Source organism: Mesoplodon densirostris, chromosome 5 (assembly GCF_025265405.1).
Source record: "Mesoplodon densirostris isolate mMesDen1 chromosome 5, mMesDen1 primary haplotype, whole genome shotgun sequence".
In the NCBI taxonomy this organism is placed as follows: domain Eukaryota; kingdom Metazoa; phylum Chordata; class Mammalia; order Artiodactyla; family Ziphiidae; genus Mesoplodon; species Mesoplodon densirostris.
Window position 1 is genome coordinate 147,311,855 of NC_082665.1, and position 22,265 is coordinate 147,334,119.

Here is a 22,265-nt window from a genome sequence, read left to right on the forward strand (position 1 = left end):
ATAGTAAGAAAAGGTGCGGAGTCCAGTTGGAGTTTAGCACAGGGCAGTCACATTTAATTGAAATTCACTTCATATGAGATTCATCTTCCCAAAGAAGTACAGGTCAAGTGGGAGGGATGTTTCTTTTTTTTTTCTTTTTTTTTTTTTTTTTTTTTTTTTTTTGTGGTACGCGGGCCTCTCACTGTTGTGGCCTCCCCCGTTGCGGAGCACAGGCTCCGGAAGCGCAGGCTCAGCGGCCATGGCTCACGGGCCCAGCCACTCCGCGGCATGTGGGATCTTCCCAGACCGGGGCACGAACCCGTTTCCCCTGCATCGGCAGGCGGACTCTCAACCACTGCGCCACCAGGGAAGGAGGGATGTTTCTTATTGTACATAAATCTATAACCAGGGAAGCAGACTTTAGGCTTTTAACCACTGCTTTCCATTTTCTCAGCTCCATTTCCAATGGCTTGGAAAGGGCTTGCTCCTAAATTGGCAGCTGTACGTATCATGGTGCTTGTTCAGCCCTCTTCGAGTCAGTTTAGCTCTTCTGACTTCCAGTGCAAAACCCTTGAGGTTGGCTCCATTTGGGGAACACCACCGCAAGCTCCACCACTTAACTGACACGGGATGCCATTTGTTACTGGTTATAAAAAAGATTTTCAATTCTAACAACGGTGACTGATCAACTGGGCACTAGGAATGGATTCACTTACTGAATTTCCAAAGCATGGCAAAAATACTGTGATGCCCACAGGATGACAAATGATGGAGTTTGCCTATTTACCAGCTCACCTGGTGCCACGAGACTGTGGGAATTGTGTCACTCCACTGCACGAATCCCTGGACCTGCCAACTTGGAAACTTTTGCTGTTTTTTTTCACATTTTTCAAACGGAAGGGTTACATTATTTCAAAATACACCTGAAGTGAGACCTTATTAAAGTATTTACATCACATAATTTCAAATATTCAAAACCTAAGGGGACTTCCCTAATCGTCCAGTGGTTAAGACTCCATCCTTCCACCGCAGGGGGCGCGGGTTCGATCCCTGGTCAGGGAACTATGATCCCCCATGCTGCATGGTGTGGCCAAAAAATTTAAAAAATAAAAGAATTTTAAAACCCCCCAAAAAACAGGACGGCCATGTGCAGCAACTCAGGTGGGAGGGCTGAGGCTGGGCTTCAGGCAATGGAAGGCCCTCACTAGGAACTCGGGGTGAAGTGGCTGAGTGGCTAAGCTCTGGCCACATGGCCCAGGTTCGAGTCCCATCTCTGCTACTTCCTAGCTCTGTGAGATTAAGGCAAGTCATGCAACCTCTCTGTGCCTCAGTTTGCTCATCTGTAAATTGGGACTAATAATTCCTCATAGACTTTTTGTGAGGATTAAATTAATCTATGTAAGCAAATTAGAGCAGATGTGTATTTTATCTGCAAAGAGATTGGAACAGTGCCTGTTGTATAACAAGCCAATTTATGTATGGGTTAAAAAAAAAAAATCAGAGATCTGAGAGGCACTTCAGGGTAGAAGCAACATAACTTCACTGCAGACACGACAACACAACACGGTGTGTGTGACAGAAGAGTGGGAGAAGCCAAGGTCAGGGCAGCCGGGAAGCAGTTAACAGAAATCAAGAGGGGTGGGTTTCTAGGGCAGGAAGCCCCCAGGCTGCCTCAGCAGCGGGGTGGGTGGAGGAGGCTCGTGCAGAGCCTCTCTCCGACCTCCTGGGGGTGCAGACCCCAGTGCAGGTTGTCTGCCACCACACCCCCAAAGGATACTGACAGGGACCCCGGAGCTTCTGATGCAGACATAGGGACCCTCCATCCCAGGGCTGGCAGGAGGATGGACTTCTGACATGAAACCCCCAAGGCCCCTAAAATGTCATTCTCTGGGCAGCTTCCCAAACCTTCCCACAAGAAAATTCTAACACGTGAACCCCAAGGACCTCTCTGGACGCCCAAATACATAACCTCTGTCTCGGTTAATTAGGACACCACTACCTTTCCTTTCACGTGCAAATTAAACAGCTCTATGCTGCATTGCAATTCAACTCTGCTTAATGCTCTGAAATATCCCTTATCCACGCTACCCGACGCCACCTGCAGAACTGAGTCTCCAGGGCCTTCACCCACTCAGCCCCAGCCCCACAACCCACCCAGAGCTGGGGACCTGCAGAGTTGAGTCAACAGAGGTGGCGGGGACCTGCTAATCCCCCACGTCACAGGAATGGGTTTCCTCTCAGGCAGAGTTGGAACAAGGAAAGGGATGGCTGTCTCTTTGAAAAAAAGGACTTGTTTTGCTCTGGGAAGGATAGTTACCAATCATGACATCTCCCATTTCCCCTCCAATAACCAAAACCCGACCCATCCTTCAGAGACAATTTTGGGGTCCTCTTTTCCCTTCTCCACAGCCCACAACCCCTGCTTCTTTGAGTTCTCATCCTCTCAAGGGTGATCCTGGCCATTTCCCCTTTTTGAGATGATCTCAATAAAGAAATACCAGATCAGAAGGACAAAATGGTTGTTTATTTTAAATGGTTGCATGTAACCAACTGTTTAGCAGACAAAAGTACAGTGTACTATAATTATGCTGTGCTAATTCCAAGATCATTACAGAATTTGTAAAATTAGCGCATTCATAGTGTCCCTGAGGCAGTCTGGTCCAATCATGGTTCACAAGTTTAAAGGTGGAGAATGAACTTCATTACTGTCTGTCTGTGACCTTCATGTGTAACTTCCTTTGGTGATAATGTCAAAAGTTGAAGAGCCCCTCATGAATGTGATGTCTGGGCCAATGGGTCCCTTTCCCCAACACCGCAGGCTCCCACTGGAGGCTCTATTGGAACTCCTAGCACCTCACTCTCAGTCCTTTGTTTCAGACACCCTAGTGGATATTTATCACATTTATGGCTGTCTGCCATCTTGTGAGCAATTCTCCCATGTTTAAGGAACTTTCTTCATTAGGAAGTCCATCTCTTCAAGGTATTCATAGAAGGGAGAACTAGCTTTCCCAGCCTACTTGCCCCCAGGCTCCAGGTGTAAGACTGAGGTGCCCTCAATTATGTGCCCCCAACAGAGAAGATGTGGAAAAAGAACTATGTGAGGTGGATAATGCTGACTGGATTCTTTGGGAATCCACAGGGATTGGCTTTGGGATGGGACCAGGGGCAGAGCTTACGGTTCCTGGTGTCCAGTATCATGGTTGCCATCTACACTGGCAGTGGATGCAAAGGAGAGAGGCCACCAGACCTATGTGCTTCCTACACACACCACCTCTGAAGTGGTCGCTCCAAAGATTCAACTTTGAATCTGGTCACGTCTCCAATCTAACTACGTATTTACAAACCACACAGGGTAGAAGGACATGTTAAAGGCCATTTCAGGAACGCGATCAGCAAAACTCAGAATGTGAGAAACTAGAGGACGAACAACTTGGTTTCTTCAACAAATGAATTGCAAGGGACAAAAAAAATACAGACAGGGAACCTATAGACGAAAAGAGACTCAGCAGACATATCAACTAATCATACTAGTTAGCCTTTATTTGAATCCTAATCCACACAAATGAACTACAAACACAAAAACTAAAACGAATCACAAAGGACAGGAGATAAATAGTGAAATTTGTATGCTGACAACGTTTGATAATATTACCAGAAATACTGTTCGATTTTTAGGTGTGATAATGGCATTATGGTCATGTATTTTAAGAGTTCTTATCTTTTAGAGATAACACACTGAAATATTTATGGCATACGGACTGGGATTTGTTTCAAGATAATTATGGAGGGGAAGAGCAGAAGGAATAGAGATGAAATAACACTGGCCGTGACTTGATAAATGTCAGAGCTGGATGATGGGTGTATGGAATTCATTAAACTATCTTGTCTGCTTGTGTAGATGTTTGAAATATTCCACGATAAAAACGTTTTTAAAAACCAGTTAAAATAAATAAAATTTAAAATAAATAGATGATTCTGCATTAAATCAAACTCCATCTGGCTTAACTATGAACACCCTCACAGAACTGATGGGCTGGGTTAGCCAGGCACTTTCCATTTTAGATCAAAGCATGGGAAGCAATTTCTTCTCTTCTGGGGGAGATGGAGGGTGGAGCTACTTGGATGTGGAGGCTGAGAATCTGTAGTACACTCTGGCCATCTGGTCTCCCTCAGCCCATAGATGCTCCGATTTCCAGGGCTGCAATGGGAACTGTGGTACCCAGCTCCATGGCTACCATGCATCTCTACTCCATCCCAGCTAGCTGTCACCCAACTGCAGCCAGCTTTCTCTGCCATAAACCATCCATATGGACATCTGTAGCCGAGGGGACATTGGAAAGTGTGTGGAGGTGATGGATCTCTCAGAGCCAGATTCTGGTTTAGGCGCTCTGAGAGAGCTGGAGTGGGGTCAGTGAAGTGGTCCTCCAACAATGGTCCAGGAGAGTGGCAGTGAGAGCCCATAGCAAGGCAGCGGGATGGAGAGGAGGGGTGGCTGCAAGCAACAAACCTAACAGAGAATCCATTGACTTATCAAATGATTAAATTTGGAGAGAGAGGAAAAGAGAAGAATCTAGAGAAAAACATTCCCCATAAAGTGCCAGGCAGTTTATTCACTTTATCTCCTTCAACCTTCACCATCAGTGTAGTAGACCACTGACAGTTTGCTTGTTCCAAGTCTGGTCCCCTTTCTTCTGGTAATAACACTTGGTCCATGTGGTTCAAACAGGACTTAACTCCTTTGCCCCCAGCCAGTTCCAGGGTTGGACATACAACACCAGCCTGGCCAATCAGACCCAGGGTCACTGGCCCTGGCACATAATCTTGGGTTTTTAGTTTAAACCACTGGGAAAGAGATACTCTCTATCATTTGGGGATGTTGAAAGGATAGAATGTCAGCTTGGGACTGCTGAGAGCCATCACATGGAGAGAGCCTTATTGGACTGAAGCCTTCACGGAGGAAAGCAGAGGCAAGAGATGAAGAGATGCTTCATTATTTAAGCATCAGGATCCAGCCCTGCCTGACGCCAACCCTAACACTAGGCTGTTGACTTATGAGCCAATTAGCTCCTTTGTTTTTCCTTAACTAGTATGAGTCAGAGTTCCATTACCTGTGACTAAAATAGTCCTAATATATCAACCTTGTGTGATAAATATTAGCATCCCCAACCTCCTGAGGAAAAAATGGAATCTCTGACAAGTCAGTGAAATTGCTTAAAATTACGCACTTTCATGTGTGAAATAGGATGTTTTCTTCCCCCAGCCCCTTTCTCTCTGTCCTCACCTTTTATTGAGAAGGTTCTTCGGCATACAGAACAGGAAGAGATTTCTGTGAGCAAATCCAGCACCCCATCAGCCCCACACACATACACACCCCACTCTGGCAGAGACCCTGGACCCTGGGGCTCTGGGAGAGAAGGTGGGATGAGCAGAATAGTAATTAGACCAAGTAGCTGAAGACAGAGTAGAAGAAAGGTGGAGACCTAGTGCAGAAGAGAGCTGTGGTGTTTTAAAAATATTTTGGCCAATTCTTTGACGTGCCTTCTTTCGAAAGGTGAAGCCTCACTGTCCCCGGACAGCCCCAGACCTTGAACGTGGACTGGTGGCAGAAGTGATGGTACGTGGGCTTCCCTGGTGGCGCAGTGGTTGAGAGTCCGCCTGCCGATGCAGGGGACACGGGTTCGTGCGCCGGTCCGGGAAGATCCCACATGCCCGTGAGCCATGGCCGCTGAGCCTGCGCTTCCGGAGCCTGTGCTCCACAGCGGGAAAGGCCACAACAGTGAGAGGCCCGTGTACCAAAAAAAAAAAAAGTGATGGTACGTGACTTCCGAGGCCAGGTCGTGGAAGGATACAACTTCCTCCTTGCTCACTCTACAATCATTCAGTCTGAGGGAAGCTAGTCACCACGTCATGAGGACACGTGAGCAGCCCTTGTCCACAGGGAGAGCAGTGGAGGCCTCTCACCAACAACCTGTGAGCCACCTTCCAGAGCAGATCCTCCAGTCCAGCTAAGCTGTTCTCAAACTCCTGACCCCCACAGAAACTACGAGATAATAAATGTTTATGTTGTTTTAAGCTGCTAAGTTTTGGAGGTAATTTGTTACACAGCAATTAATAACTAATACAGGAACTGTCTGATACACAGTCAGGGTGGCCTCTGTGTGGACTGACAGTATCTCAGTGGAAACCATAACTGACAGCTATGCCTTGTCCTCTGAACCCCATGAGTACGACGTCTGCCAATGGCAAGACTTCCTTTCTTCTCTGTAGGGCTTTCTAGGCAGAACCCAGAGGCAGCGCTGGGGTTGGCACCTGGGTCTTTGTGATGCTGAAGACTATGCCTTTTCATGGAGCCATATTTCAGCGTCTGGATGTCAAGGAGCTGGAAGAGCAGGAAAGAAGAGCTGAGAAACCTCAGGTTGTTCCTTTGAATCTGACAGAGGCCAAGAATTAGAGGACAGAATAAGATGGTGCTTCTCTTATTTTATTTATTTATTTATTTATTTATTTTTATTTTTGGATGTGTTGGGTCTTTGTTGCTGCGCGTGGGCTTCCTCTAGTTGCTGAGAGCAGGGGCTACTCTTCATTGCAGTGCATGGGCTCCTCACTGCAGTGGCTTCTCTTGTTGCAGAGCACGGGCTCTAGGTGCGCGGGCTTCAGTAGTTGTGGCTTGCGGGCTCAGTAGTTGTGGCTCGCGGGCTCTAGAGCACAGGCTCAGTAGTTGTGGTGCACGGGCTTAGTTGTTCCGTGGCATGTGGGATCTTCCCAGAACAGGGCTCGAACCTGTGTCCCCTGCATCGGTAGGTAGATTCTTTTTTTTTTTTTTTTTTTTTTGCGGTACGCAGGCCACTCACTGTTGTGGCCTCTCCCATTGTGGAGCACAGGCTCCGGATGCGCAGGCTCAGCGGCCATGGCTCACAGGCCTAGCCGCTCCGCGGCATGTGGGATCTTTCCAGACCGGGGCACGAACCCATGTCCCCTGCATTGGCAGGCAGACTCTCAACCACTGCGCCACCAGGGAAGCCCCGGTGCTTCTCTTATTAATTTAATTATTTAAAACCCAGTGGAGATGTGATTAGGGTAGAGATCAAGAAGAAAGCATATTGGATTGGGGGGCCCTAAAATCTAACAAGTCTATCCTTATATGGGACAGAAAGGGACACACACAGAAGAGGGCAATTTGAATACGGAGGCAGAAATTGGAGTGATGTGTCTACACACCAAAGCATGCCATGATTGCTAGTAACCACTAGAAGCTAGGAGAGAGGCACTCAGCTGATTCTTGCTCAGAAACTCCAAAAGGAACCAACGCTGTCAGTAACTGGATTTTGGACTTCTGGCTTCCCAAAGTGAAAAACCAAATTTCTGTTATTTTAAGCCAAACAAAAACAAACCCCCAAAAAATCCAAAATCAAAACCCCTGCCAATGATATTAAATAAATAGTGGGGCCATAACAGATACCAGTTTCAAAATGGCCTTAGTGGATTGGGATGTCCCCTGATGTCTTTCATTCCTCTGTAAATGTAGACTGATCACCTGATCAGTGCCAGGGCCATGTCTGGGCCGTTCACACTGGAAACTTTACATCAGGGCCAGGGGCCAAATGAACTGCTCAGACGGACCAGTGCTATAGGAGCTCGCTGGCATATAGAGAGCAGGGTGGAGTACAGGATCTAGAAAGACGCCCCCTGCAGGGGGTGGACTGAGCAAGTTGGGTAGATATTTGGAAAGGTGAGAGGGTGGAAACTTCTAGCAGGCACAGAGATGCAGCCCCAGGTGATGCACTCTGGGCTGGTCCATCATGTGGGCGGAAAACCGGAGGGACAAGGGGCGTATTAACTCCTGCACTGTAGCACCTGTCTCCTCATTCTGATGTTCAAGGCCTCCTTCAGAAGACCCTCCCCTGAAGCTCCGGGACACACCCTCTCTGTTTGAGCCAGGCTTGTCTCCTGAAGTGATGTGACGGTTCCTGCCCCACACTAGTGTTCTTCCTGTTCCCCCTGAAACATGTCTAGTTCTTCCCATTCTAGAAAATTCTTACGAATTTGCTCAAAAAGTCTCTCCTCCTGTGGAGAAAAGGGAACCCTCCTGCACTGTTGGTGGGAATGTAAATTGGTGCAGCCACTATGGAGAACAGTACGGAGGTTCCTTAAAAAACTAAAAATAGAGTTACACATGATTCAGCAATTCCACTCCTGGGCATATATCCAGAGAAAACTCTTATTCAAAAAGATATATGTACCCCAATGTTGATTGGAGCACTATTTACAATAACCAAGACATGGAAGAAACCTAAATGTCCATCGACAGATGAATGGATAAAGAAGACGTGGTATAGGGCTTCCCTGGTGGCGCAGTGGTTGCAAGTCCACCTGCCGATGCAGGGGACGTGGGTTCATACCCCGGTCCGGGAAGATCCCACATGCCGCGGAGTGGCTGGGCCTGTGAGCCATGGCCGCTGAGCCTGCACGTCTGGAGCCTGTGCTCCACAATGGGAGAGCCCGCAACAGTGAGAAGCCCGCGTACCACAAAAAAAAAAAAAAAAGAAGACGATGTGGTATATATACACAGTGGAATACTACTCAGCCATAAAAAGGAATGAAATATTGCCATTTGCAGCAACATGGATGGACCTACAGATTATCATACTAAGTGAAGTAAGTCAGACAGAGACAAATATCATATGATATCACTTATATGGGGAATCTAAAAAAATGATACAAATGAACTTATTTACAAAACAGAAACAAACTCACAGACATAGGAAACAAACTTTTCCTATGTTTCCTAAATGGTTACCAAAAGGGAAAGGTTGGGGGAAGGATTAAATTAAGAGTTTGGAATTAGCAGATACACACTACTTCCCTGGAGTCCAGTGGTTAAGACTCTGCGCTTCCACTTCAGGAGGCACGTGTTCGACCCCTGGTCAAGGAACTAAGATCCCTCATGACATGAGGCGTGGCCAAAAAACAAAAACAAAAAGCAAACTATATATAAAATAGATAAACAACAAGGACCTACTGTGTAGCACAGGGAACTATATTCAATATCTTGTATTTAACTATAATGGAAAAGAATCTGAAATGAATCAGACATATATATATGAATCACTTTGCTGTACACTTGAACCTAACACAACATTGTAAATACATTAACTATACTTCAATTAAAAAAAAAAAGTGCCTCCCTCTCCAAGAAGACTTCTTTGACTGACTCTTTCCTAAAAATTCCACTCAGTTTTGATTGGTTTGGTGCTGCTGTGACCTTGGCAGAGAAGGGCCAGTCAGGCTTCCCATCTAGGAGCTCTCTCTTGTTGATCCCTGCATGACCTCCATCAGGCTTTCTCCAGCCAGGCAGGACCTGGTCTCCTGCCATCCTGCTCTCCCTCCTCACTTCACCCTGTGTTCTCTGAGCGACTGGACTGTGCAAGTAACTTAATGAATAGACCGACCTTCACACACCTGTGGTTATCAGCCCAACCTTGGCCACACTTTCATTTATGGCCCTTCTAAGGAGACCTCCAGACCATGTTAAGAAATCTCCCTGCCACGCAGCAGTAGGTGGGGACCTTTGGCCCACAAAAAAGGCCACGTCTGAGGGGGTGCTGCTTTTCAGATGAAGTGGGCATTGCATCACCTAATCTGGGGTATCAAGATAATGCCTGGGGATGTCTTAAGAAAGTCTCTGCTATTTTGTACTTTGGGACTCTTACCATTTTATAGCCCCTAATTGATAACCCTCAAGGTTGCTGTAATCACTGCAGACTTTTTCCCCAAGCTCTACTTATTCTTTAAGACTCAGATAAAGGCCCTGCCTAAGCAAGACACATTTTCCCATCAGCCCTGGATGACCCTTCTCCAGACCGACATTGTATTATTATTAAATTCCATTCTTATTTGTGGCCCATTAACTCACTTAAGAAAATTTTGGATCAAAGAGTAAATCAAAACTGAAATTGAAAAATAGTTAGAAATTAATCATAAAAAGACTACATGGGAGAAAATATTTGAAAATCACATATCTGGCAAAGGACACATATATGAAATATGTAAAGAACTCTATAAACTTAACAGTAAGAAAACAAAGAATCCAGTTAAAAAATGGGTGAAAGACCAGATTAGATACTTCTTCAATGAAAATATGAGGATAGCAAGTAAAAACATTAAAAGATGTTCATTAATCGTTATCACTGGAAAAATGCAAAGTAAATCACAATACATACCTTGATGCACTTGTTAGAATGGCTAATTTATTTATTTATATTTTTAAATTGAAGTATAGTTGGTTTGCAATGTTGTGTTAGTTACAGCACAGTGATTCAGTCATATATGTGTGTGTGTGTGTGTGTGTGTGTATACATATATATATATATATACATTGTTTTTCAGATTCTTTTCCCTTACAGGTTATTACAAAATACTGATTATAGTACCCTGTGCTATACAGTAAGTCCTTGCTGGTTATCTATTTTATATATAGTAGTGTGTATATGTTAATCCCAAGCTCCTAATTTATCCCTTCCCCCACCACCTTTCCCCTTTGGTAACCATAAATTTGTTTTCTGTGTCTGTGAGCCTGTTTCTGTTTTGTAAATAAGTTCTTTTGTATCTTTTTTTAAGAGTCCACATATAAGCGATATGTGATATTTGTCTTTCTCTGTCTGACTTACTTCACTTAGTATGATAATCTCTAGATCCATTCATGTTGCTGCAAATGGCATTATTTTGTTCTTCTTTATGGCTGAGTAATATACCATTGTATATATGTACCACATCTTCTTCATCCATTCATCTATCAATGGACATTTAGGTTGCTTCCATGTCTTGGTTATTATAAATAGTGCTGCAATGAACATTGGGTTGCATGTATCTTTTCAAATTATAGTTTTCTCTGGATATATGTCCAGGAGTGGGATACCTGAATCATATGATAACTCTATTTTTATTTTTTTAAGAAACCTCCATACTGTTTTCCATAGTGGCTGTACCAATTTACATTCTTACCAATAATGCAGGAGGGTTCCTTTTTCTCCACACCCTCTCTGGCATTTATTATTTGTAGATTTTTTGTTGATGGCCATTCTGACTGGTGTGAGGTGATACCTCATTGTATTTTTAATTTGTATTTCTCTAATAATTAGCAATGTTGATAATTTTTTATGCGCCTGTTGGCCATCTGTATGCCTTCCTTGGAGAAATGTCTATTTAGATATTCTGCTTATCGTTTGATTGAGTTGTTTTTTTGATATTGAGTTGTATGAGCTGTCTATATATTTTGAAAATTAATCCCTTGTCAGTCACATCATTTGCAAATACTTTCTGCCATAGAATGGCTACATTTAAAATCTGATAATACCAAGTATTAGCAAGGATGCAGAGATCCTAGCTCATTCATACATTTTTTTATGGGAATATAAAATGGTAGGGACACCCTGGAAATGAGTTTGGCAGTTTCTTAAAAAATTAAATGTACACTTATCATACAACCCAGCAATCACACTCCTGGCTATTTTCCCCAGAGAAATGAAAACTTATATTCACACAAAAACCTGTGTGTGGATGTTCGTAGCTGCTTTTTGTGTAATAGCCAAAATCTAAAAAAAAATCCAGATGTCCTAATGAGTTTACACATCATTTCACATGTTTGTTAGAATTTTGAGTTTTCTCTTCTGTACCAGTACTAGTGCTAGTACGTGTCCTTTGACAATTTTTCAAAAATTAGGATTGCTGTCTTTTTTTCATTGATTTGCAGGAATTCCTTGAATATTCTAGATATTATTTACTTGTTGGTTTTAGATATTGCAACTGTCTTCTTCCATCCTGTTGTAAATTAAACTTGTCAATGGTATCTGTTGAATAAAAATCCTCATTTTATATGTAATAAATGTAATCATTGTTTTGCCTTATGGTTTGTGCTTCCGAAATTGTAAGAAGTCTTTCCTTGCCCTTAGGCCCATAAACAGTCCCCTACATTTTCTTCCAAAACTGTTATAGTTTTACCATTCACACTGAGGTCTTTAATTCGCTTAGAACACACGTTTGCATGGGGAATCAGGGAGATATATGGTTTTGTTTTTCTCTGTATAATGAATCAGTTTGCTCACTCTCTGTCCCTTTCCCATTGATTTGCGGTGTCACTTCGATTATACATTAACTTCCCATACACAGAGGGGTCTGTCTCTGAGCTCTCTATTCTTCTCCTTTGGCCTATCTGTCCCTACTTGTGTTAATACCATAGTGTATTTATTACTTGGGCATGGTAGTATATCTTAATATTGTTAAGACAAATCCCCACACTTCAATCTTTTAAACTAAGCTATTCATGGACCTTTATTCCTCCATATAAATTTCAGAGCAATTTTATCATGTTCCCCTACTAAAAATTTCTACCTAGAATTTTGTTTGGGAGTCTATTGAACTTACAGATGAATTTGTGGGGAATAGAAGCCTTCAGAATGTTAAATTATCTAATCCAAGAGTATAGCACATCTCCTCTTTTATTCAATCATCTTATGTGTCCTTTAATAGAGGTTTCAAGATTTCTCCAGAGAGATTGTGTATGTTTTCATTTTTGTTAATTCCTATACTCTTTGTAGATTTCCTGCCATTGTGAAAAATTTCTTCTTTTTTATTATATTTTCTAGTAAGTTATGGCTGGCATAAGGCAATGCTATTGATTTTTGTAGTTTGCTCTTATACCTGGCAGTTTCTGAAATCTCTTATCAGTTCTAACAAATTGTGTGTTGATTCTGATTTTTCCTAGGTAAATGATTATATCACCTCAAATAATGACAGTTTTAAGTCTTCCAATCCCTACACTGCTTATATAAAGCAGTCAAGAGCAGAGAGAAAAAGAAGAAAAGCTTCCAAATTCGTTTTACAAACTAGTGCAGTGTTTATACCCAAAGCAGACAAGATAGTCTAAACAAAGAAAACTACATATTAACCTAATTCATAAATATCTATGTAAACATCCTAAATAAAAGTAATAAAAAAGTACATTAAAAGAACAATTCACCCAGAAAAATGGTGTTAATTCCTAGAAAGTAGGGTAGGTTTGATGTAATTCATCACATTAATATGTCAAAGGAGAAAATTATATGATCATCTCCTTAGCTGAACATCCATTTCTGACTAACTTAAAAATAAAAGCTTAGTAAAACAGACATAGATGATTGACTTCTTAACAAGATATATTAGACTAAAAACTAATCAGTCCTATTGGCAAGACATTAAAAGCATTTCTACTGAAGTCAAGAATAAGCTATAGATACCACTAATGTTTCTGTGGAAGGATTAGACATTGCTGCTGGACAATCAAAAGGAGTAAAAGTATAAAAATTGGAAATAAGGAAGCAAAACTATCATTATTTGTAGATGATATGATATTCATGAAAATACAAGAATACAAGTAAATCACCTAAAAAACTATTACAGATAGGGCTTCCCTGGTGGCTCAGTGGTTGAGAGTCTGCCTGCCGATGCAGGGGACACGGGTTCATGCCCCGGTCTGGGAAGATCCCACATGGCGTGGAGCGGCTGGGCCCGTGAGCCATGGCCACTGAGCCTGTGTGTCCAGAGCCTGTGCTCCGCAACAGGAGAGGCCACAACAGTGAGAGGCCCACGTACCGCAAAAAACAAACAAACAAACAAACAAAAAACACAACTATTACAGATAATAAGAAAATTCCAAAAGGTAATTGGCCACAAAATATGCTCAAGTCAGTCAGTAGCTTTTCTATATACAAACAGAAGCAATTAGAAAATAGAGTGGGAGAAAATATTCCATTTATAGTGGTAACAACTGACAAAATCTTTAGAAATAACTAATAAAAAATATGAAAGATATAGTCACAAAAAGCTTTAAACTCAAGTCTTCATATAAAATAAGATTTAGATTAATGGAAAGCCCTACCCTGTTCTTGTATAGGAGAACTCAACCTTATAAAAATGTCCTTTCTTCCTAAATTAATATATAAATTGAATATGAAAATTTTCTCATTTTCATAACAAAATGGAATTTTACATTAGTGAGGAAATGATTTGAAATGGTGCTAGATAATCAATCACACATTTGGGGAAATAATTAAGCTGAACCAAAGTTTATAAGCTAGAAATGAAAGTGTAAAAGTTCTAGAAGTAAATGAGAGGTTTTTGTTTGTATTTTTAAAATTAATCTTAAGGTAGGGAAGGCTAGTCTAAAACACAAACTTCAGAACCAATGAAGTAAGTTTGATATCTTTAAGTACTTATAAATTAAAATGTCTTCACAGAACTTTCAGTTTAAAAATGTGGATTGTTTACATGAATTTATCACTCCTCTTTCCCCAAATTTCACTAAAATGACAAAGTGTTGAAGAAAAAAATTTTTAAAGAAGATGAAATCATGACCCTCATACAAACATATACACTTGACAGAGATTTTATTTAACTTATTAATTAATGAGGGAACTGGAAAGATGTTACAATTCTTACAAAGGAAGCTTTGGCTTACAGATTTATATTCCCCACCTAACAGAATCTGTTCACATGGTCCTGTCCAGGAGTCCTTTGCATAGCTGTAGACTGGAAGTATTTTCATTATTACTAGTCCTACAAGTTAATTTCTATCCCTGCAGAGTTGGAAAACAGCCTAGTCAAAGACAACCAAGGATAACTTGAACGGGTAGGCTAGACATTAACATTTTTTGCCCATTTCAAAATCTTTTGCAATTTTCCTGATAGTCTCCCCCATTTGTAATCATAATAATCTCAAGAAAGATTATTCTTGATGACAGAATAACACTCTTCTCATAAGGTTTGGCCTGATTATTTACATAGGTGCAGGAGGAGTGTTCATACAGGTCTCTTTAAATTTGCTTTGTGATACCAAGGGCAAAACAAGTTTGAACAATTACAAAATTAACTTCCATCTGAAAATCTTCATAAGGCATCTCACTGGACTTTTAAAAAAGTCTATTGGGACTTCCCTGGTGGCGCAGTGGTTAAGAATCCGCCTGCCAATGCAGGGGACACGGGTTCGATCGCTGGTCTGGGATGATCCCACATGCTGCGGAGCAGCTAAGCCCGCAAGCCACAACTACTGAGCCCACGTGCCACAACTACTGAGCCCACATGCCTAGAGCCCGTGATCCGCAACAAGAGAAGCCACCTCAATGAGAAGCCTGCACACCACAACGAAGAGTAGCCCCTGCTCTCCACAACTAGAGAGAAAAAGCCCGCACGCAGCAACGAAGACCCAACACAGCCAATAAATAAATAAATGAGTAGAATAAAAACGTCTATTATTTGTCATCCTAAGGCTAAGAAACTCCCTCTACCAGATTCTACTCGTAAAGTTCGATGAATTCTTCTTTTCTCAAGGTTCCCAAAATAACTTAGGTCTCTTGGCCCACCAGGAAGTGTCCTCCCTTACTACCTGTGAGACTGGACCCTGTAAATGAGGCACTCAGGCCAGTTTTCCTGGGAGGTCATAATATGCAATGTCTCTTTAAGTACTACCAGACTTTGTACCTTAAGCGTGACTTGTCAAGCCTGATTAAAAGAGCATCATACTCAAATATGATACTGCAGGAAGGCCTTGGATGTTTAATCAATTCGTTTAATTATGTTCTGGTAGAAAGACAGATTCTTATTAAACTTATGCAAATAATTATATTGCCATGAAAAGGAGACTCAGAGTTTCTGAACTCTAGGGAGTTGGTACAATTAGATATCACTTTTAAATGTTTCACTTTAGCTTAAAAAAACAGAGTCCACCAAATTGCTATGGGTTACAGGGAGCATGAGAAGAAACAACAAGGGCTTCCTTACAGATATAGAAAATAGTACATTAAAACAACATTAGCAATATTCCAAGTAAATAACCACGATAAAATTTTGCTCATTGATTCATTCAGTTCTATATAATTAATTCTTGTTCTACTGGATCTTGGGTTAGTAGTTGCATGAAGCCATCTGTTTCTCAACTAGAAAGAGTTCTGGAAATCCTAAATCAGTCCACTGATATGGTCTGGAAATCCTAAATCAGTCCAACTGATATAGTTGCTTAAGTGATTCCAGCTCAGATACTTCTATCCAAGACTTGATTCTTTGAAAGGTCAATATTTTGAAGTACCTCTTTCCACAAGGCTCTGAGATTTTCCTTCTTTGTTGAAGACACAAACTCTGACTTGCTGCTGATAAGAGAGACTTCAGCAGGCATTAGAGTAAAACACAAACTATTTATAAATGACAAAGCTGTGGTTATTTTATTACTGAAAAATTTCAAGTGTGGAAGGACTGATGAGAGTTTATAACAAATATAATGCAAGAATAATACAACAGGGCTTCCGTGGTAGCGCAGTGGTTGAGAGTCCACCTGCCAATGCAGGGGACACGGGTTCGTGACCCAGTCCGGGAAGATCCCACATGCAGCGGAGCGGCTGGGCCCATGAGCCATGGCCACTGAGCCTGCACGTCCGGAGCCTGTGCTCCGCAATGGGAGAGGCCACAACAGTGAGAGGCCCGCGTACCCGCAAAAAAAAAAAAAAAAGAATAATACAACTGACAAGGATATATGGGTGTTTGGTTGATGACATGCAAAACAAAGATAATAAACCCATTCTCCAAGAAAAAATTTTAAACAAATGTCTCTTAGCTCAATGATGAAGTCTACTTTCTAAGAAGCCAGTGAATGCTGCATCTGATTTATAAAGTTGGATTTTATAGAGGAAAAGAATCTTGAGATATAACATGATAATCCTTCGATGTGATATGTATATAATATACCTAGACTATTGAATAAAGAGAATCAATAAATCTGAAGTAGGGCCTAGACATCTGTATTGCTGTAAAACTTCATGATTAGGTCTGATATGCATTGAGAACCACTGGCCTAAAAATGACTTGGTTCAAAGTCTTTTAAAAAAGAAAAAAGAGTGGCAATCAACATTTTAAATAATAATTGAAATATATTGTTGCTCAATAACATCAGGTAAAACACTACCAAGGCTCAGATAAATAGGGGGAAATTCAACAGAACAATTTTATAAGACTTTCAATGTGTTTTCCTTGAAATTAAAACATATACAGAAAGTGAGGCGTTGAAAAATCTCCAGGGGCTTCCCATAAAGCATAAAGTTTCTGAAATATTTTTATTAATAACATCTTACCTATACAAATTTAACCTATGGAAGGGTGAGCATCTCTTCTGATTTGACAACCATTCCCATGCAACTCACCAAACCTGATTACTTCTAGCATCCCTTTTTATAAGGTAAAAAGACAAATTTTCCTGATTTTTTTCCAGGAACCCTATGGGAAATCTCTAAGACTATTTTAGGTGTATAAGATGTCTGGCAAGTTTTATTTTCTTCTATTTTGCAGACCTGGTTTTTGGAAGGCAAAAATCAAAAGAGTTGTCAGAGGAGATTTGGGCACTTGATTAAGACAGGTTCATGAATACCTGTGAAACAATACTTGGTTGCTTATTGAATCAAAGGGAGAATAAAACATTTAAAAATAAACAAAAACCTTAATATTTTCATAAACAAGGAATCTTTTTCCTTCTCTTTTTCCTCCTCTTTTTCCTCCTCCTCCTCTTCTTTTTTATAATTAAGGGTGTAAAATCAACATACAGCATGAAAAATTATTCGGGTAAATCACAGAATCTTTGCTTTCTAGGCAGGTTACACAGAGAGTAAATAAGGTAACCATCCACTTTGGTTTCCCCAAGACTCTCCTGGTTTTAGCACTGAAAATTCCACATCCCCGGAAACCCCATAGTCCCAGGCCAATCAGAAAGGTGGATCACCCTAGAAAGAATAACCATTCACACTGTAGCTGAAGACATTAATCAGAAAACCAAGGGAGCAAGTCCATCAAGATTGAGAACTTTGCAAACATTTTAACACATTTTGTAGCTTGTGAGATTTAGTATTATAAACCAGGACGAGTAAAATTCACTTGCTTGATTCAGGACAAATCCAAGTTTTATCCTTTATTATGCTCTTTTATACTCTGGTGACACTTTTATTCTAACACAGATCTCAAGGGGTCCACACATTCACCTCTAATTTCATAATAGTATTTAGATGCTATTTCTATTAGCATGCTATGCATTCATCATTGCTATCTTCAAATGGATAAATGAATATTTTAAGTATTTCTCAGTTTTGATTTTTAATAGAGTAAACACAAATAGTTGTAACCACATAAATAAAAGCTCTTTGTGTCCCTCGATACACGCGAAGTAGTTTGAAGAACAAAAATCCCAAGAACCACTGCTTATGGAAAAGCAAAAGCATATTCTCAGTTGTATTTCTCTGATTATTGCAGTTGCAACCACTCATATTAATTATAACTTTTCACTAAAGTAATTAACTTCTATTTCACAGAGAAAACTAGAGAGCAGATCATTGAGAACTTTCTGTCACACTGAAGCATTTTAGCAGATTAGCGAAGTTTATAATACAATTTTTTACAGTCACACGCATTCCTGTGTGGCAAAAATGAGCACATTCATTAACATGACTTGTGGTTACTACTTATAGCACATACAAATAAGAAAAATCATGCTTAGTAATCAGTGTGTCAGTGTTCCAGGCTACTTAGAAAGTGCCTAGATATCCATTGATTACATGATTAATTTAATTTAATATCAGCTTACAAATTTTAAGTTACCAAGAGATCTTGCAAATGATCTTCAAGCTGACATACTACAAAACACAATTACTGTTGAAATTAAGTTTGTCAGAATCGTGATTCCATTGAGTCAGACATAAATTTACATTTTTCATCATCTTAAACATTATGGAGGAGTACAGCGAGCTCATTCAATCAGCAAACCTGTTATAATGTTTGGGAAAAATATATCCAATTAGAAAAAAGTGATTGCTTGTATTACAGTTGACCCTTGAACAACAGGAGGGTTAGGAGCACCAACCCTCCACACAACTGAAAATCCCCATAGAACTTTACAGTCAGCTCTTCCTGTCCACAGTTCAGCATCTGTGGAGTCAACCAATTGTGGATTGTGTAATGAAAAAAATTATTTAGTGAAAAAATCTGTGTATAAGTGGACCCACACAATTCAAACCTGTGTTGTTCAAGGATCAGCTGTATACTTAACAGTGATAAATTAGAGGAAGACAAAGTTGTTTTTATTAAAGCCACATTAGTAAACTGGTCTTGTTTGCCAAACATTTACTTTAATTATGTGAATTTGGATTCTTAAAATGTTTCTGAATGAGCTGCACAAAGAACAATTCTTGGCACATTTTTATAGCACATTTAAAGTATTAGAAGTTTACTTATCTTATTTTTCAGGATTTTATGTTGGCACTCACTTATTCCATAAACCAATGAGGACATAGCTCCTTTAATTTAAAAAACTTTGTAATTTAATTCATTTACACCCTCCAGAAATAGGAAAATATACACACACACATTGAAAGGTAAAGGCCTTTCCAGACTTCCCTGGTGGCACAGTGGTTAAGAATCCGCCTGCCAGTTCAGGGGACACGGGTTCAACCCTTGGTCCAGGAAGATCCCACATGCCGCAGAGCAACTAAGCCCGTGTGCCACAACTACTGAGCCTGTGCTCTAGAGCCCGTGAGCCACAACTACTGAGCCCACATGCCACAACTACAGAAGCCCGCGTGCCTAGAGCCCGTGCTCCGCAATAAGAGAAGCCGCTGCAACGAGAAGCCTGCGCACCGCAATGAAACGTAGCCCCTGCTCGCAACAACTAGAGAAAAGCCCGCAGGCAGCAGCAAACACTCAACGCAGCCAAATAAATAAATAATAAATATTTTTTAAAAAGAAGAAAGGTAAGGCCTTTCCAAGTTACAGACAGAGAGCTTACAGCTTTAATTTTAGGATTTTAGTCAAAAAAATTTTTTTTTACCATTTCATATATCCAAAAGAACTGTTCTCCTTCCTAGTGGGCATGAATTTTTTAACTAATTTGTAGTCAAACACATAAGCAAACATAAATAAATAGCCAGATTCTCTGTTATCGCTCACCCAGCAGAGAATAGATACCTATCATTCATCTACAGAAATCACCAAATGGTCAGACCGTTAAGCCAAATTCCCAGTCATTGCTGTCACCAATGAGGTATAGCTTATGGGCTCTAAGTAAACCAAAACCAAAACAGAAAACTAATTGAGAGTTGGAAAAAACCCAGAGAATATAGAGTTGGTGAAGTTAAAGTTCTATTGACACTTGGGACTCACCTCTAGGATCCAAGAAAGACATGTGCTCTGGCTTCAGCTGTTCATGCAGGATTCTCTGGGCACAGAGACTACCTGACTCTGTCAAGGTGAATCTATTGTGCATCTCAGCAAGAACTCCAAAACTGTTAAAAGATGATTTTTTAAAAAGATGAAATCATAACTCTCGTGCAAACATAAAATGAACACTTAACAAAGATTTTAAATTAACTCATTAATTAATGGGCAAACAGTAAGATGTTGCAACTGGTTCAAATGAGGATTTGACTTACAGAGATTTATATTCTCCACTGGACTATATATATATATATATATATATATATATATATTTATATATTTATATTTTTATATATATAAAAGAGAGCAAATAGAGGACATAAATGTATATGTGGGAGGGGAAGGAGGAGCTGGTATGAGTGCTACATCTTCAACACCCATTGACAGAAGTCAATAGGAAATGTTTAAAATTGATATAATTTTAGACGTGATATAATTTTCTTTAGAAATGCAGAGGCAAGGGCCAGCAAAACAGCTAAAAGTGGTCAAAGAGTTGCTTCTGGGAAGTAGGAAGTTAGTGAATAGGGATGGGATAAAAGACGTCTACATTTAAAAAAAATTTTATTGAGGTATAGATGATGTACAATATTATATAACTTTCAGGTGTACAACACAGTGATTCACAATTTTTAAAGTTATACTTTACTTATAGTTATTATAATATATTGACTATATTCCCTGTGCTGTACACCATGTCACTGTAGCTTATTTTATACACAGTAGTTTATATCTCCATTCCCTACTGCTATCTTGCCCCTCTCCCTTTCCTCTCCCCACTGGTAACCACTCGTTTGTTCTCTACATCTTCAAGTCTGTTTCTTTTCTGTTATGTTCACTAGTCTGCTTTCTTTTTTAGATTCCACATATAAGTGATATCATACATAGTTTTCTTTCTCTGTCTGACTTATTTCACTAAGCATAATACACTGTAAGTCCATCCATGTTGCTGCAAATAGCAAAATTTCATTCTTTCTGATGGCTGAGTAATAGTCCATTGTATATATATACCACATCTTCTTTATCCATTCCTCTGTCGATGGACACTTAAGTTGCTTCCGTATCTTGGCAAGTGAAAATAATGAGGCTATGAACACTGGGGTGCATGTATCTTTCTGGGTTAGTGATTTTGGTTTTCTTGGACATAAACCCAGGAGTGGAATTACTGAGTCATGTGAAAAACTTCTCCATTTATTACAAGCCTCGTAGTACTTTGATTTTTGTAATATCTGCATGCACTGTTTTGAGAAAAGTAGAAAATACAAAAAAACGGTGTAATAAAGGTAAAAGCGACTGAGAGAAATAATTGTAACAGTTATATAATAAGATTAATTTCATTAATATACAAAAAACTCTTTAAATCAATAAAAAGACTAACAATCAAATTTAAAATGAACAAAGGACATGAAAAGGCAGCTCATAGAAAAAGAAAAAAAGGTTCACACATATTTGAAAATACATTCAACTGTACTTATAATAAAGAATCTATTTTAAAACAACAAAATACATTTTTAAAAACCTATCTGGGGGCTTCCCTGGTGGCGCAGTGGTTGAGAGTCCGCCTGCCGATGCAGGGGACACGGGTTCGTGCCCCGATCCGGGAAGATCCCACATGCCGCGGAGCGTCTGGGCCCGTGAGCCATGGCCTCTGAGCCTGTGCGTCCAGAGCCTGTGCTCCGCAACGGGAGAGGCCACAACAGTGAGGGGCCCGCGTAAAGCAAAAAAAAAAAAAAAAAACAAAAACAAAAAAAAAACCTATCTGGGGCTTCCCTGGTGGCGCAGTGGTTGAGAGTCCACCTACCGATGCAGGGGGCGCGGGTTCGTGCCCCGGTCCGGGAGGATCCCACGTGCCGTGGAGCGGCTGGGCCCGTGAGCCATGGCCGCTGAGCCTGCGCTCCGCGACAGGAGAGGCCACAACAGTGAGAGGCCCACGTACCACAAAACAAACAAACAAACAAACAAAACCTATCTGAATGACAAAGTTTTTTTAAATTATTTGCTCATACACTGGGTTGCCA